The sequence below is a fragment of the Salminus brasiliensis genome, chromosome 2 (genome assembly GCF_030463535.1).
Source record: "Salminus brasiliensis chromosome 2, fSalBra1.hap2, whole genome shotgun sequence".
Classification (NCBI taxonomy): Eukaryota; Metazoa; Chordata; class Actinopteri; order Characiformes; family Bryconidae; genus Salminus; species Salminus brasiliensis.
The window spans coordinates 18,310,429-18,324,468 of NC_132879.1; the positions used below are offsets into that span (position 1 = coordinate 18,310,429).

Genomic DNA, 14,040 nt, shown 5'->3' on the forward strand with positions numbered 1-14,040 from the left:
TCAATCCAATACACTTGTTGTAAAATTCAGCTGATGTCTGTTAGTGTACTGGAAAAAAAGTCCTATGTTCGTACTTAGCCCTGGCTCTGTAACTGGGAAACACGCAAAGCATCTCGGATCGAGAAACACAACACTATTCCAGACCATCAGCAACAGGGGTGTTCGTGCTTGTGCATAGAACAGAGGAAAGGATGGGCAAGGGTGTTGACGTGTAAACACTAGTGAGGCGTTTGAATGGTGGAGAGACCTCCGAATGTTAAAGGCATGAAAAGGAACGAGGGGACGTTGCTCTAATTCTGCTGGATAGGTGGGCAACACAGAGTTTCCCAGAAATAGTTCAGTATTGTTTTGTCCCAGTTGTAAATGTTTGTGGCGGATAATCACAACAGGTTAGCTTAGCAGCAGCAATCGCAGTAACAGTTTGCTAATCTGAGTTTAGGGCTGGAGCTTCTGAAGATGCACTGAGGGGATGGGTGTGTTTGTTTTGCTGCTGAGGTCAAATATCAACAGCTGTTTTTCATTATCGTATACCGCACCTTTAAGTATTAATCCGCTGAGGTGGAGCATCACAAAAATTGTTTATCAGTCCAAGTTTATTAGTGTTATTGAGAAACACTGGCACTCAGAATCTCTCAGCCAGTCTAACTGTGGTATTATTAAAACTCTTATTGTTTTTATTGTTACACCAACATATTAGAAAAACAATAGCATTAGTTCTCTTATTATGAAATGTACAAATATTCAGACACAGTGTATCTCTAAATGTTCAGTTTTACAGCCTATAGTCATTGTCAGTGATTTCAGCAAACCTGTATATTCCTGAAGCTGTTAGTCATTAAATAAACACCAATATTTATACATATTTATTTTATACACATTATTGTGTCATTGTAAAGGCTCCCTAGATATCTACTTATACTTATTACTTGTCTAACAATATTAATGGATGACAGTACTAGCTGTATATAAACCTCTCAGGATAGTTTGAAGATGCTGAATGTGTTACAGCTGAAAGGTGTAACTCTATAATCCTTAACCACACCTGAAATATGAATCTGATGGGACTTCCCGCAGAAGTTCTGCTGATAAACTTGAGTGTGAGCAGTACACAAGTGCTGCTAGGATGCCTTTTACTAGTGTATCTACTGTGATTCTTTTGCTGTAGTACCTTCATTCTAAACTCTGTATTGAAGGACCTTATGTTAGGAATGAGTAGAGACCATGGGAAAGGGTCAGAACTGTGGAGGCTACTCCAGCATGACTTATTCACAAAGCTGAAAAGCGCTGACTAGCTCAGGGAGTCAATGGCTGAGGTGAATGTCAGTGAATCAGAAAATTGGGAAAAATTACATGGCCAGCGTCCTCTCAGACAAGTTTGCCATTACTTCTTGTCGCTGTCACAGCCCGTTTTGAAATCACTGTTCCTCTAATGTCCTAATGACCACTTCATTTGCATATCTCCAGCCTACCACAGTTAAGCCTCGTCCACTGGTGTTCTCAGGAGTGTTTAGCACAGAGTGCTTTCTGAACTTATACAGGACAGCCAACAAGAACAGAGCTCAGCAGATCTTATCTGTCCTAAAGAAGCTGCAACAGAAACAGCTTGTTTAATTGTATAGGATACAGAGAGGTTGGAACAAGGCTTTGTCCAATAAATGATGAGCATTTTTAGAAAATAAAAATTACACAATATAAGTGGACCCTAATGACAAATACAAAATACAGGCCACAGATGTACAGCCAAAGGTAGGTTAACATGCTTACATCACACAGCAGGAGTGTGTGCAGTTTCAAAAATAGATTGGTCACAGGATTGAATCACATTCAGGGCTGGCATAATGAGGAATTAAAAAATTTAAAAATAATAAAATCAGGACAAAACTACATATTGAGATATTTAATTTGTAAAATATGTAAAACCACCAGCACTTCAGTCACATATTCAGGTTATATAGGATTGCTTCCGTTTGCACCACACGTGCCTTTTCACAGCAAAGCAAATTTTACATAAAGAAAAACAAACAAACCTGAAATGTCACTTATATATCTTCCGCATCAGAACTCGGAGCTAAGCTGAAGAAACGCTGCATACATCATACACACAGAGAGCGAGAGAGAGAGAGCGAGAGAGAGAGAGAGACACACACACACAAACATTCAATCGCAATCAGCTGACCAAGTACAGAATCAGAGTCAATGAATAATAATTAGGCACATTTCTGTGTTTCCTCATGTAGCAGAACACCAGCGTAATATTCAAGTCTTGAGGGAAGTTTCAGGTACTAAAAGGACACACTCCATGCTCATGGAGAACTGCTACATCATATCAGTGTCATGCATTTCATTATCAATATTGCAATATGCATTGCCTGTTCCGATTCTTACTTATTTCTCCCACCGATAACTCAGCCCGCGTTTTCTCCTGCCATCAGACTTATATCTGCTATCAGTCCATGGTCATCTGCCACTGTGAAATGACTACCTTGTAAAGACTTAAATGAAAAGTACCCACACTGACAAAGTACGGGGGGAGAAAGCTCAACAAACCACTACATGATCAGATCACAAGCTAAAAAAAATAACTTTCTTCATCTCTGATAGATTTCAGATGTCTGCTGCTGACCAAGCAGGGTGAAGGTCTGCGTGGTGTAAAAACAGAAACGCTATTGTGGTAAAGTGTTTGTCACACAGCGCTGACAGAGTTGGGGACACTTATTGTAGCTGATATTTTCAACACACACACACACACACACACACACACACACACACACAATGTTAAATTAGACTGCTAAACAGTACTTATGCTTTAGTGTGTCAAAGTGCATCTCTGCAGAAGATGTGTACTTAGTTTCACTTAGAAAATCTACAACACGTAATTTAATCAGGGATGTCCAAACTTTTGTAAAATGGGGCGGCCCAGCTCTAAAGACATAAAACAGAGGAAACGCTAAGGTTAGCCTAAGTGTCTAAGCACGTCCGTTTCTTCCCCGCTGGCTCAAAATAAACGAGAGAGAGAGAGAGAGAGAGAGAGAGAGAGAGAGAGAGAGAGAGAGAGAGAGAGAGAGAGATTGCACACATGATCACTTGTCATCTTGATTTTACAGTCTATTGTAGGTTGGTTAACCAGCGTGCTAATCACCAAGTTAGCTCCTCAGCTATGAGGCTGATCCAAATCCTCCACTACTCCAACCTTGGCAGTTTTATACACAGTTTTATACTAAAACTCAATGTGTCTTATTGTAATGTAACAAGTATGTAATTATCTGGTACAATTATTATTAATAGGGATGCACCGATACCACTTTTCCCATTTCTGTACCGATACCAGATGTTCAAATATCTGCCGATTTTATCCCAAATAAGACATAAAACACAAAAAGTGCTTATGCAGCAATTTCATACTGGAGTACACGTCTCTGTATGTAAAAAGGTACTAAACTTTAATGTGTGGCCTTTAAACTTAACTTTTGGTTTTAGGACCAAAAACAAACATCACATGGAAACAAAAAGTGTTGATGCAAAAGGTCCATTAAAAGTCTGTTTGATGGTAAGAACTATTTATGACTGGCTTTTACTTGTTTTTTTGTTTTTTTAACATTTGGTTTCATAACGTACGCAAAAACAAAAATGTAGGGCGTCAGTAACCTTCACGGTATCGGTGCTCTTGATTACTGATACTGAGTGTAAGTGCCAGCATCAGTGCCAATACTGATATGGTATCGGTGTGACACTAATTATTAATATTATTATTATTATTATTATTATGCTCCCATTTGAATGTTATCGTTTGAGGCAACAGTAAGTTAGTATCACCAAAGTTAGCTTACAGTGCGCTGTACTGTGCCGTGGTGAGTATAGCGTATAGCATATTTGAGTATAGTCCACTTGTGTTTGTACTGTTTATGGTAGCTGTGTTCTCCAGCCTGCTTATTTCTAAGTTAGCTCCATGCAGAGAACTGCTGCAGCTGTACACTGATTTGCTGTGCCCGAGTGTGCAGCACCATGCTCTCATCAGTGAGTCATTTTGCGAGGTGATGCAAACTGTGAACGTGTAGTGTGACTGCGGCTTAAATCTGTACGTTTCTAGGATCCGTTTTTGGTGCATTATTGTAATTTAATTTGATTAATTACATTTAGGCAGATTCACTCTCATTGTTCGTACCATAGAACTGCTCCCTCTGAAGACGCTATGAAGCTCGGGTCACAACCAGGCAGCGAGCACAGCAGTGTTGATGGATACTGGACCTTCATGCTAGTGCAAGAACATGTCTGGCTAGAACTAGCTGCACAGCAGACTGCAGGACTGAGCAGAAAAACACATGAACCGTTACACTGGAAACTGCCAGTATTCAACATAGTAGCGTTGTTCACTTTGGTGAAGTTAAAGCTGAACATTGCATACAGGACGGAGAGCAAGTCATGGTGAACCAGTGGGCTAGTTATGCTATGGTTTTCAGTTGCGTGTGGTTGACCGACAACCTACTTAATGTGTGTTCATTTTTTTTAACGTTGGACACCAGAGAAAGCCAGTCAAACGCAGAACTGATCCTCAGAACCAAGAGTGTAAGACTGTAAGGCTGTAAAAGCTACAGCTACTAGAGCCCTGGTTTCATTTCACGACTGAGACTGTTTCTGTTTACTTTAATTAAAGTCAACAAGAATCAGAAAGCATCTTTCTCCTTCCGTACTTCTTGATGTACTTACCAGTAAAACAGGACTTTCAGGTAGGAGTCACTGTAGGCGGGACCAGACTTTATTCACCGGGATTTGATTGGATGGTGAGAAGTCAGAGCTGGACGCTAGACTGCAGTCAACCATGGAGGACTCATCACCTCCTGCAACACCTGCGGCACCCCCACTGGAGGAGGGAGTCGAACTCCAAAATCTAAAATAATGCAGCTGTGAACGGAAGTGATGGCCAGCGCTCTCTTTCAATGACTGGTGGCGTTTTGTAAGGGGGAGAGAAACCATGCTCTGATATTACTGGTTCATATTAATCTTCCCTGCCTCCAGCACACAATGGCAAGGCGAGCGCCAGAAGGCGTTTAGAGGCAGGTAAACAAAGTTGTATTTTGAGTTGAGGTTGAACCAGAGTTCGTCTAAACAAGCTCCTTCAAGTCCTGTGTCAAAATGATAAGGGCTCCCAGTGGTCCAGTGGACTAAGGGGCTGCCACAATGACCCTGGTTCGAATCCTGGATAATGCTGCGTGCCGTCAGCCGTCAGCCTTTTGAGCATGTTTTGGAGAAGGCATGTGTCAGTCCTCATCCTCCCATTGTCAGGAACAGTACATGTGATGGGGAGAGTACTAATGAGTGGGCTGGGTGATTGGCTAGCTATAAATTGGGGAGGAAATTTTGTAAAAATCTAAAACTAGGGAGGGTGGAAAAAAAAATCCCAGATCATGATAAGTGGTACTTGGCTTAACATCTTAGTTTAGATGGATATCGGGCCTCAAACAGCACACACTCACACCGCAGTCTTGATAGGGAGAATGCCATCTCTGTCATCGATGCAGCCCAACTTTGGTGGAGTGTGAACAAGACCATATCTACGTAAACTCCTGTAATATCACTCCACTGCCAGGTCCATGTGTTTTTTACCTTTATCTTTGCTAGTTCTGTATAACTCAGCTTGTCAACAAATGCATGTGTACCATGAGATGGAGCTCTAAACATCAGTTGTTTTAACAGTAGTGTAGTAAAAGTGTATTACAGGAGTCCAGGAGCAAAACCTACCAGTTCTCACAGAATGCTGCCTTTAAGCTTGTGGTGTAGTTACTCCAATCATGTTCATTTAATCCAGAACTGATATTTGACCATGTATAGATCACTCTCTGAAAGAGCAGAACGTTTAGGGACATGAACAATTTTGGATATGACTCCTTCCCAATACTGGTGTCCCCTCTTTTGGGAAGTACCCAGTCAACTAGGACTGGATGCTGGCAAGCAGACCACTATAAAACACACAGTGACATATGAGGGACTAACTGTTCTATAACGTTTCTCTAGGCTGAACACAAAATCAGCCACTAGGTATAAAGGACCTAGCGGATATAAACATTTACTCTCACCAGCGGTGGACTGCCACAGGCCTAAACCCAGAGGGCCTTTACGTTTCCTCACATCTGAAAGTGTGCTCAACACAGCGAGATGTGAAACAGCCGTCATACTGGATCCCATGCAATAGCCTATAGCTTGGAGTTAAAAGAAAAGCCACCGCAACATTAGGCAAAAGTTTCAGATCAGTTCTGGACTTCCCCGTGACTATTTCACCACTAGATGTACCCTTTAAAAGGTCTTGCTCATGCACCAAAAATAAACATACATTTCCTTTAATAAACAAACTAAGACTTTTTCTCAGAATGGAAAGTTTGGATTCAAACATTTACAGAAACAAAGAACCAAAGTAATACATAATAATTAAATACACTAACAGTGATTTTTTTAAATCGTGGCCTTTGTTTGGGCTTTTCCTAATTTCACAAGCAGAAATAGGAAACCCAGTGATGCTGATACCAGGGTGAGGATTTTTTCATTTCCAAGTGAAAGTTGTTTTTTTCAGCACATATTACTTCATGCACAGCACTGCAGCTCTGTGATAACATCAGCTCTCTCAATTTTCCATAAATAAACGAAAATATATCTCACAAAATACTGCTCCCCCACTTAAAGGGAAAAATACAGGCCTGAGTTATCCTGCTATCAGATATATAGAACTACATGCCTTCTTTTTTTCCTGAGTATTTCAGGCAGTAGAACCTTTTTCTCGCTCACCGCCAATGACTGTGCCAATAACTCACTCTTAATTAAAAGAGCGGAGGTCACGAATATGTATATGTTAGCGAAAAAATAACATCACAACATTTAAATATTCTCTCAATACACAATACTTTTATCATTTATAATTTATAATTTAGGAATGTTTCAGGTCAAGTGTCCTGGTTAAAGAGCTTTTATCCAGTGTTTCATTTACAGCCTAATAAACAGGGACACGTATGCTCACTCATAATGTAATTGTGCATGGTCAGTGTTGTGGAAGTACGGACAGTGTCCATAGCATCACAAAAGTCACCAACGTAGAATGTGCGGTTATTTATCACAGTACCATTGAAATACCAGATAATAACCACTGACAGCGGGGGTCAGAATTGTTGCCAAAGGTTTCAGCAAGGTGTTCATTAAATTACAACTGAACCTGGTTTAAGTAGAGGTGCACCCATTAGAATATTTTATGGTTTATTTTTTACTGCCAAATTTAATTTACATTTTGTATTTATTTATTTATTTATTTTTATTTATTAATAATTTATTTTTTTAGACACTGGCTACGTACCAATCACATACTACACGCTAATACTATTAGGTAAATATAATATAATCTTATTATTATCTTAATGTTGCAGGTTTTGGTCACTACACGAAAATATGTTTTTTTTGATCTTGCATCAGCAGTGACCATTTTTTCCTCATTTTGCCTTAGTGATCAGCTCGTCTCTGTCTGTTTCACATTGCACTGTGGGCCAACAGTGTTCATCGTAACCACCCACAAAAAAAAGAAAGTTCTAAGTATATATCTTGGATATTTAAGTAATCTCAACTTTGACACTTCTATATTCTATCTATATTATCTATATTACAAATGACATACTCTTAAACTAGTTAGTATTAAGTAAAACCTACGCAACTGGGACGCACCCCGTGTCAACCTTTTCACAATAAATTATATTTAGCTTATTACAATATTTTGAGACACACACAAAATGCAGCAGTAGAGACAGATTTTCAACTCAACACTTGCTGCACTACTTCCAATCAAAGAGGACTAATTACACTGTTTGGAATAAAACAAACAATTCATCAGGGTTTTTTAAGCACTGACAATAACCATTATATGCTCAGAATGTCCATAGTGTATCACAATAATAACATTTGACATGATACCTAAAAATAAAGCCATACTGCCCACCGCTAGCCAATCTTGTAGGGAGAGAATACTGTTCGATAAGGATTGAGCACTGTTAGCCTAAGTGAGAGCACTCAGGAACTAACACACTAAAGACTTCTGTCCCCCGTCAAGTCAGAAAAAGACCACTCAGCAAGCGGATATACAACAGTGTTTTACAAGCATTGCGGGTACAGAGGGGTGTCAGTATTGTCCGAATATCAGTACAAATGCTGGAAAAAAATCTATAGGATGTTATGGTATTAGCTGTGTGTCTGCTTCTCTGAGGTAGTCGAGCATTTGACTAGTTTAAGCATGAGAACATCCTGAGTGCAGGACATTTTTTCATCACTATTTGAATATCAACAGGAGGAAAGCAGAAGAGGGGATACGGCATACTTGTTCTGTGGCTGCCTTCAATTTCGCTCAGCTGCCAAGTCTACTTTTACAGTTATCCAAACATCTGAACATCTACTCAAGTTGTTATTTAATCCGCTTACATGCAAGCACTTCTTGAGCTGTAATACAGTAAAAAGCAAACACTAATGCTAACTGAACAAGTATGCCTAGCTGCTACAAGTTGCATCAGTAATGGGGCCCTCAAGTAATGCAGCACGGGCCTAGCTGGCACCTGCACATGTGAAATACGACTTATCCCTCAGCTGGCCTGTCCTTCAGAACTCAGAGCTCCTTAATGAGAAACCAGAAAACAGCAGCATGACTGAATGCCAACATGCTCCATCCTGATAATCCCTTGGGCCGCATAACCTTCTGCCAGGAAAGAAACCACAGGCATGGAGGACATCTTTGGAAAACGACATTACGTCCAAAAAAAAAAAAAAAAAAAAAGTTGTAGGGAGCAGGCTTTTATGCTGTATTTTGGCTGCCCACCGCTCTGGGTGTGTGTGTGTAATCACTGCCCCGAACACATGTGTGTGTGTGAGTGTGTGTTCACTACTAGATGGGTTAAATGCAGAGGACACATTTCGCTGTACAGTGACAAATACGTGCACCTTTACCTTTTTGTTGTTGTTATGTCCTTAGTCCTTGTGTATATACTCTCCGTCTGCCATCCTACAGCAATGTTTCTACAGAGAGCATTACTATCAGCTCCTTCTTTCACACTCCGCACTGTCAGAGCAAAACTGCTGCAGACCAACATCGGTTAAGTTCACTGCCGTATTCAGGCCTTTCTGCGGGTGACGCATCTTGTGAAACCAGTCAGACAGAAGAGAGACTCTGACTCATACCACACTCATCTAAACAAAAGGGTTCACATCTCTATAATTAGGCTTTAGTTTGAGATCGGAGTTAGGTCTCAATAGCCTGAGGGACTATTGAACACGACCTACCAGCTGCATATCAGCAAAGCAGCCTGCATCACCTCTCAGCTGTAAAGCCCTAGTTCTTGGCTTTCTCTGAATTACCACAGTTGGGTGAACTGCTCTACATTTCACCAACATCTGACTGACTGACTGACCTTGCCCGACACCCTAAATAAAGGTTACATGGCCTACTTTTGATGGACACATCTTCTGAGCCTCACCAGCAGTTTTGCTAGTTTAAATGCTTTTCTTCTGAGGAGATCACCACTCCGCATACTGACTGTCTCTGATTGTTATGAGCATCTTTCAGGAAACTCTGCATCAGCGCAGACCACAGCACCGTCTGAAGCATCTCATGGTGATCTCAAAGTGTTGGAGGAGGAAAACTCCACTCAAACCTGTGCCGATTGCTGTAGCTATGAAAGATATGAGACCTGAATAGGAAACTAATGTGCCACACCCGTGTGAAATTAGGTAGTGAAGGAAATACACCCTTGTGACCACTGTGCATCCTGTGCTTCAGTGTGTTTGTGTTTATATGGAGGCTAAGCAGCAAACGGACAGAGAAATCCCACTGATGCATTACATGCTAAAGGGTGACGAGATTATCCTGATCATATTTGACCAGTTTTGTGATCACGTCCATCATAATATATTTTCTGGGGTTACTGTGGGTATCATTACATAACATTCATCAAATACATTATTATTATCATTATAAAGACTGCGCTGGACCGGTGCTGACACCCTGAATAGATATCACTGCACTTTTAAAAGGTATTTTAAGGCAATATTGGTGATGTTTTGGGTGGTCCTAGTTCCTAGTAGATCCTCATAGCTAGCTACTAATATAGCTACTATTAAATATAGCTAGTAAAAAATGTCCACAGGTACAGTTTGCCATACAGTCCATCTGTCCTAGCACTAATAAACACTGGTCTAGTTAATGTACCATTAAAGTATATGACATTTCTCATGTTTCTCTCATACTTGACAGTTAGTTTTGCAAAAGCAGTGGAGTCTGCTTTTTCAGAAGACCACAGTCCAGTTGGGGTAAAGGACCATCTATTGACTAGCTGGCAAACAAATGGTTAAAGGAAAACTTATATGTACACAGAAAGTTTTCTTTTTAAGGCGACAGAAACGTCTTTTGAAGAGTATTAAACGTTTAACTACCTCTAAACAACTATTAAAGGGGCTTTTGTTGGCTTCCCACTCTCTCGTCCCGTTCCACCTTAAAAGGCACAGTACGGGCGGCTGAGCACAGCTCCCAAACACTGCAGTAACAGCAGCGCCTTTTAAGGTGGACCGGAAAAATCTGAACGAGAAGCCAACCTCGCCCGGGTTACACTCGCTGCTCGGCTCCGCTATCAAATCAGTGGGAATAAAGACAACAGCAGCTGCTTCTAACAAAAATCTCCCGTTTAGTCAACTAAAGAAGGTCATTTTAGACCTCCGGAAACCGCGTTAGCTAGCTAGCTCAACTCCATGTCAAACTCAGCCCGAGTGTCCTGTGTTGTAGCTTGCTAGCAACTGACTCGCTCTCTCCTCCGCGACCATCCTCACCTCAAACGCGATATAAACACTGGTCTCCGAAATAAGGGGTAACTGAAGCTGCTCACCGTTCAGGATAGATCTTCCAGGCTCCAGAGACAGTTAGATGAATGGTGTTTTTCATAGTTTCCTCTCGTTCACAGACGGAGAGAAAGCGAAGTGTCCCCGAAAAGCGTCCACTCAGCTCGGCTCCATGTGAGCAGTTGAGAGTCTCACACCGGGTGTGTGTGTGTGTGTGTGTGTGTGTGTGTGTGTGTGTGTGTGTGTGTGTGTGTGTGTGTGTGTGTCTTTGCATCGATGGGGGCAGCAGAAACTTTCACCCTGACTGTAGGAGGAGGACATTTTTCCAGTATGTGGCAGAAACTCAGCTTTTGGTTAGCTAGCTACCTTAAAAAGTTTCTTCTCATAAGAATACAGCTATATTAGAAAGATTGCAAGTGACCATTTATTATTCTATGGGTTTATCATAGTTCAGCTCCGCGATTAAGCGATATACCACTTTACAAACTGAAAGGATCATATATAAAACCTGAAACTCTTAAAACATGAAAGGTAAACACCAGTTTAATGTAATTCTCGCTGTTATACAAGGATTGTAATTAATGTATGTGAGAAAATGAGCTTGCGGCGCCCTCTAGCGCTCACCATAAACTCACCTCAGTATATGCGGTCCCCCAGTGGTTCTCAACACCCACCCCTACTGTCTCAAGATTACTGACCTTAGCAGGTAACCTTTAAGCCATACATGAGCTTAGGGTAGGGGATGTTTCAAATGTTTCAAATCAGGGAATCCCAGAGCCACTGGCATACTGTACCTGGTCAGCCGGGGTCCAATTTCCCCAAAACAGCTTAGTGTAAAGATCATCTAAAGAAGTAGACAGCTAGAGAAAGTGTTTAGTGTGATGCTCACTTGACCCTGAGCTTAGATGCGGGTGGAAAACTCCCTCGAGCCTCGAGCAGTAGAGTGAAAGTGTTAGGTTATTGTAGTTCTAGTCATTAAACAGTATAAATGTTGTGTTTTGGGCTACAAATTATTGTTGAATAACAATGAATAATGAAGCACTGACAGTGAATTCTGAGGTAGTTGTGCAGTTGTCATTGCATCTCTGTCTGCCTGTTTGCTTTATATGCATTTAGTCTTTTTTAGACTAACAGATCCTCAAATACTGCATCATGCAGTCCCAGTCCCAGCATTAACTGAGTGAGTAAAAAGTGTGAGCTTTGTCAATGTTAGTGTATTGACATAGTACTTTATTTAAACATCATTTGTGTTTGTTAACTAATAATGCGCACATATTCCTACATGCTACAATCATTTATTAGTGGTGAAAAAGCTGTATCTCATGCTTTATCTTCTGGAATTTACATCCAGTGTAATCAGGACTTTAACATAATCATAATCACAGACTGGAAAAAGATTTTTTTCATTTATAGAAAAAGTGAGCAATTTATAATCTATAAAAAATAATATCTGCTGAAAATAAAGAACTAAGCCTCTGATTTGGAGGGGGAAATCTCTGCCATGCTTTGAGATTGAAATGGCCTAACTGCTATTCCATGCTTCACCATAAGAGGGCTTCTTACACTTGTGCAGAACAAGTAATTGAAAGGCAGATTAAGGGTCAGTTTTAGAGCAAATTAGGCTGTACCTGGTAAATCTCCATCAAAGATTGTTTTTTATATGAATACATTTAATCCACAGGCAGCAGGTGAGTATTTGCTTCTCTCCCTTTCCTGGGGGGTATGGGGTTCAGCCAGGATCTGTACCTGGGCTTATGTCGTTTTTGTATGTTAGCTGAGATACAATGTATTCAAACTGCATGTAGGTGAGACAGCTTAGTGTGTGCCTCCTCTTTGAAGGCAGCTCTGGGCTATTTTTTTTATTTTAAACATTATAAAAGATGCTACAGGAACAGCAAGATCTTAATCTATATCAATTATACACATCGATCACTGTGATACAAAAAATGTACTGAAAGTGGATTGGTCATCCTATGGGACTACTGGAAGAAGCCACTATAACCTGCTATTAATGTCTTATTACTTCTGGAAACCCAGATGGAAATACAGACCATCACAGGGCTGCTAAGAAAACACATCAGCTAGTTTCTCTCAACTGTAATGCTCTGGAACTTTAGCACTAATACCATTAAATCAGTTACACAGAAAATGAGAATGTCAAAACTCCCCAGAGATATAGCAGTGCTGCAGTACTCTCTAAACCAACACTGTACATTGCCGCTGTTCACTGAAAAACATCTTCAAAATGGAAACTTTACAGAAGAAGGAAAAAACTACCTAAACCTTCAATGGAAGTCAATGGTAACATATTTAATTCCATATCATTTTGGAGCATTTCTATTGGTCCATTCATCCAGACGTAATCACACAGCAGGAAGAGTAACTTCAGGGTTTAAATGATGAGGAAAACTAAAAATGGACAAAAATGGAGATACATGGTTTTCATTGGGCAGCAGCGATATGTGCATTGACGGTAGCAGGAACTACTACTGCTTTGGTGATTTTTTTAGGAGTCCAGATGAGTGAGGGGGTTAATTTGCTCTGCTAAATTGGGGAGAAATTTGGGTAAAAAGCTTTTTACTAGCAGTAAAGAGTAGCGCAGGGTCTGTACTGTGTTTACGTAATGCCTTCTGGGTATTGTAGTAAGACGGAAGTAGTATAACATCATGGATTGAGTCAAACTGACACGCCTGATGAGGTTAAGAGATGCAGTGCCGCACTACAGAATATTACATATAGCTGTTGCTACCATGACAGACTGCACTAAAGGCCAGTCTTAGGCCAAAATGCCACGTTAATGCACGTCATATTTCAGTACTGATGTTGTGAAAATTAGATTATTGTTCTTTTTTGATGTCTTATAAGGCATTAAAAGCTATACATTTGATTAAAAAAAAAACAAAAAAAACAAAAACAAATGCAAGCATCCCTGGAGAATATATCTCTCTTGTCTTTCTTTTATTCTTCTTCAAAATTTCAGTATTTTTACAAAAAATGAAAACAACAAGGACAGAACCTTTTCCAGAACATTTTTCATGTCACTCTGAGTAAAAGCCCTTTAACAAAGGGGTGTTTTGTGCTACAGTGATGGTGACTAAATTTGTGCCTGAAGAAATGTCATGTGTAATTACAGTTAATTGGAAAAACAAGTCCTTCAACAGCTTTAGATCAATACACTTTATAACACAGGCCACAAGG

At 40.3% G+C, this 14,040-nt stretch overlaps 1 protein-coding gene across 3 annotated transcripts in view; it reads right to left on the minus strand.

The window, feature by feature from the left end:
- Positions 1 to 11,011, minus strand: part of LOC140546067 (uncharacterized) — a 28,967-nt gene extending 17,956 nt beyond the window's left edge. For 2 of the 3 annotated variants that reach the window (XM_072669206.1, XM_072669200.1), the window contains exon 1: positions 10,890 to 11,011. The gene's annotated coding sequence lies outside the window, so the exon portion shown is untranslated. Of the gene's footprint in view, positions 1 to 8,961; positions 9,219 to 10,889 lie in introns of those variants that run through there. The other variant, XM_072669214.1, reaches the window with a different exon arrangement.
- Positions 11,012 to 14,040: the final 3,029 nt, after the last annotated feature.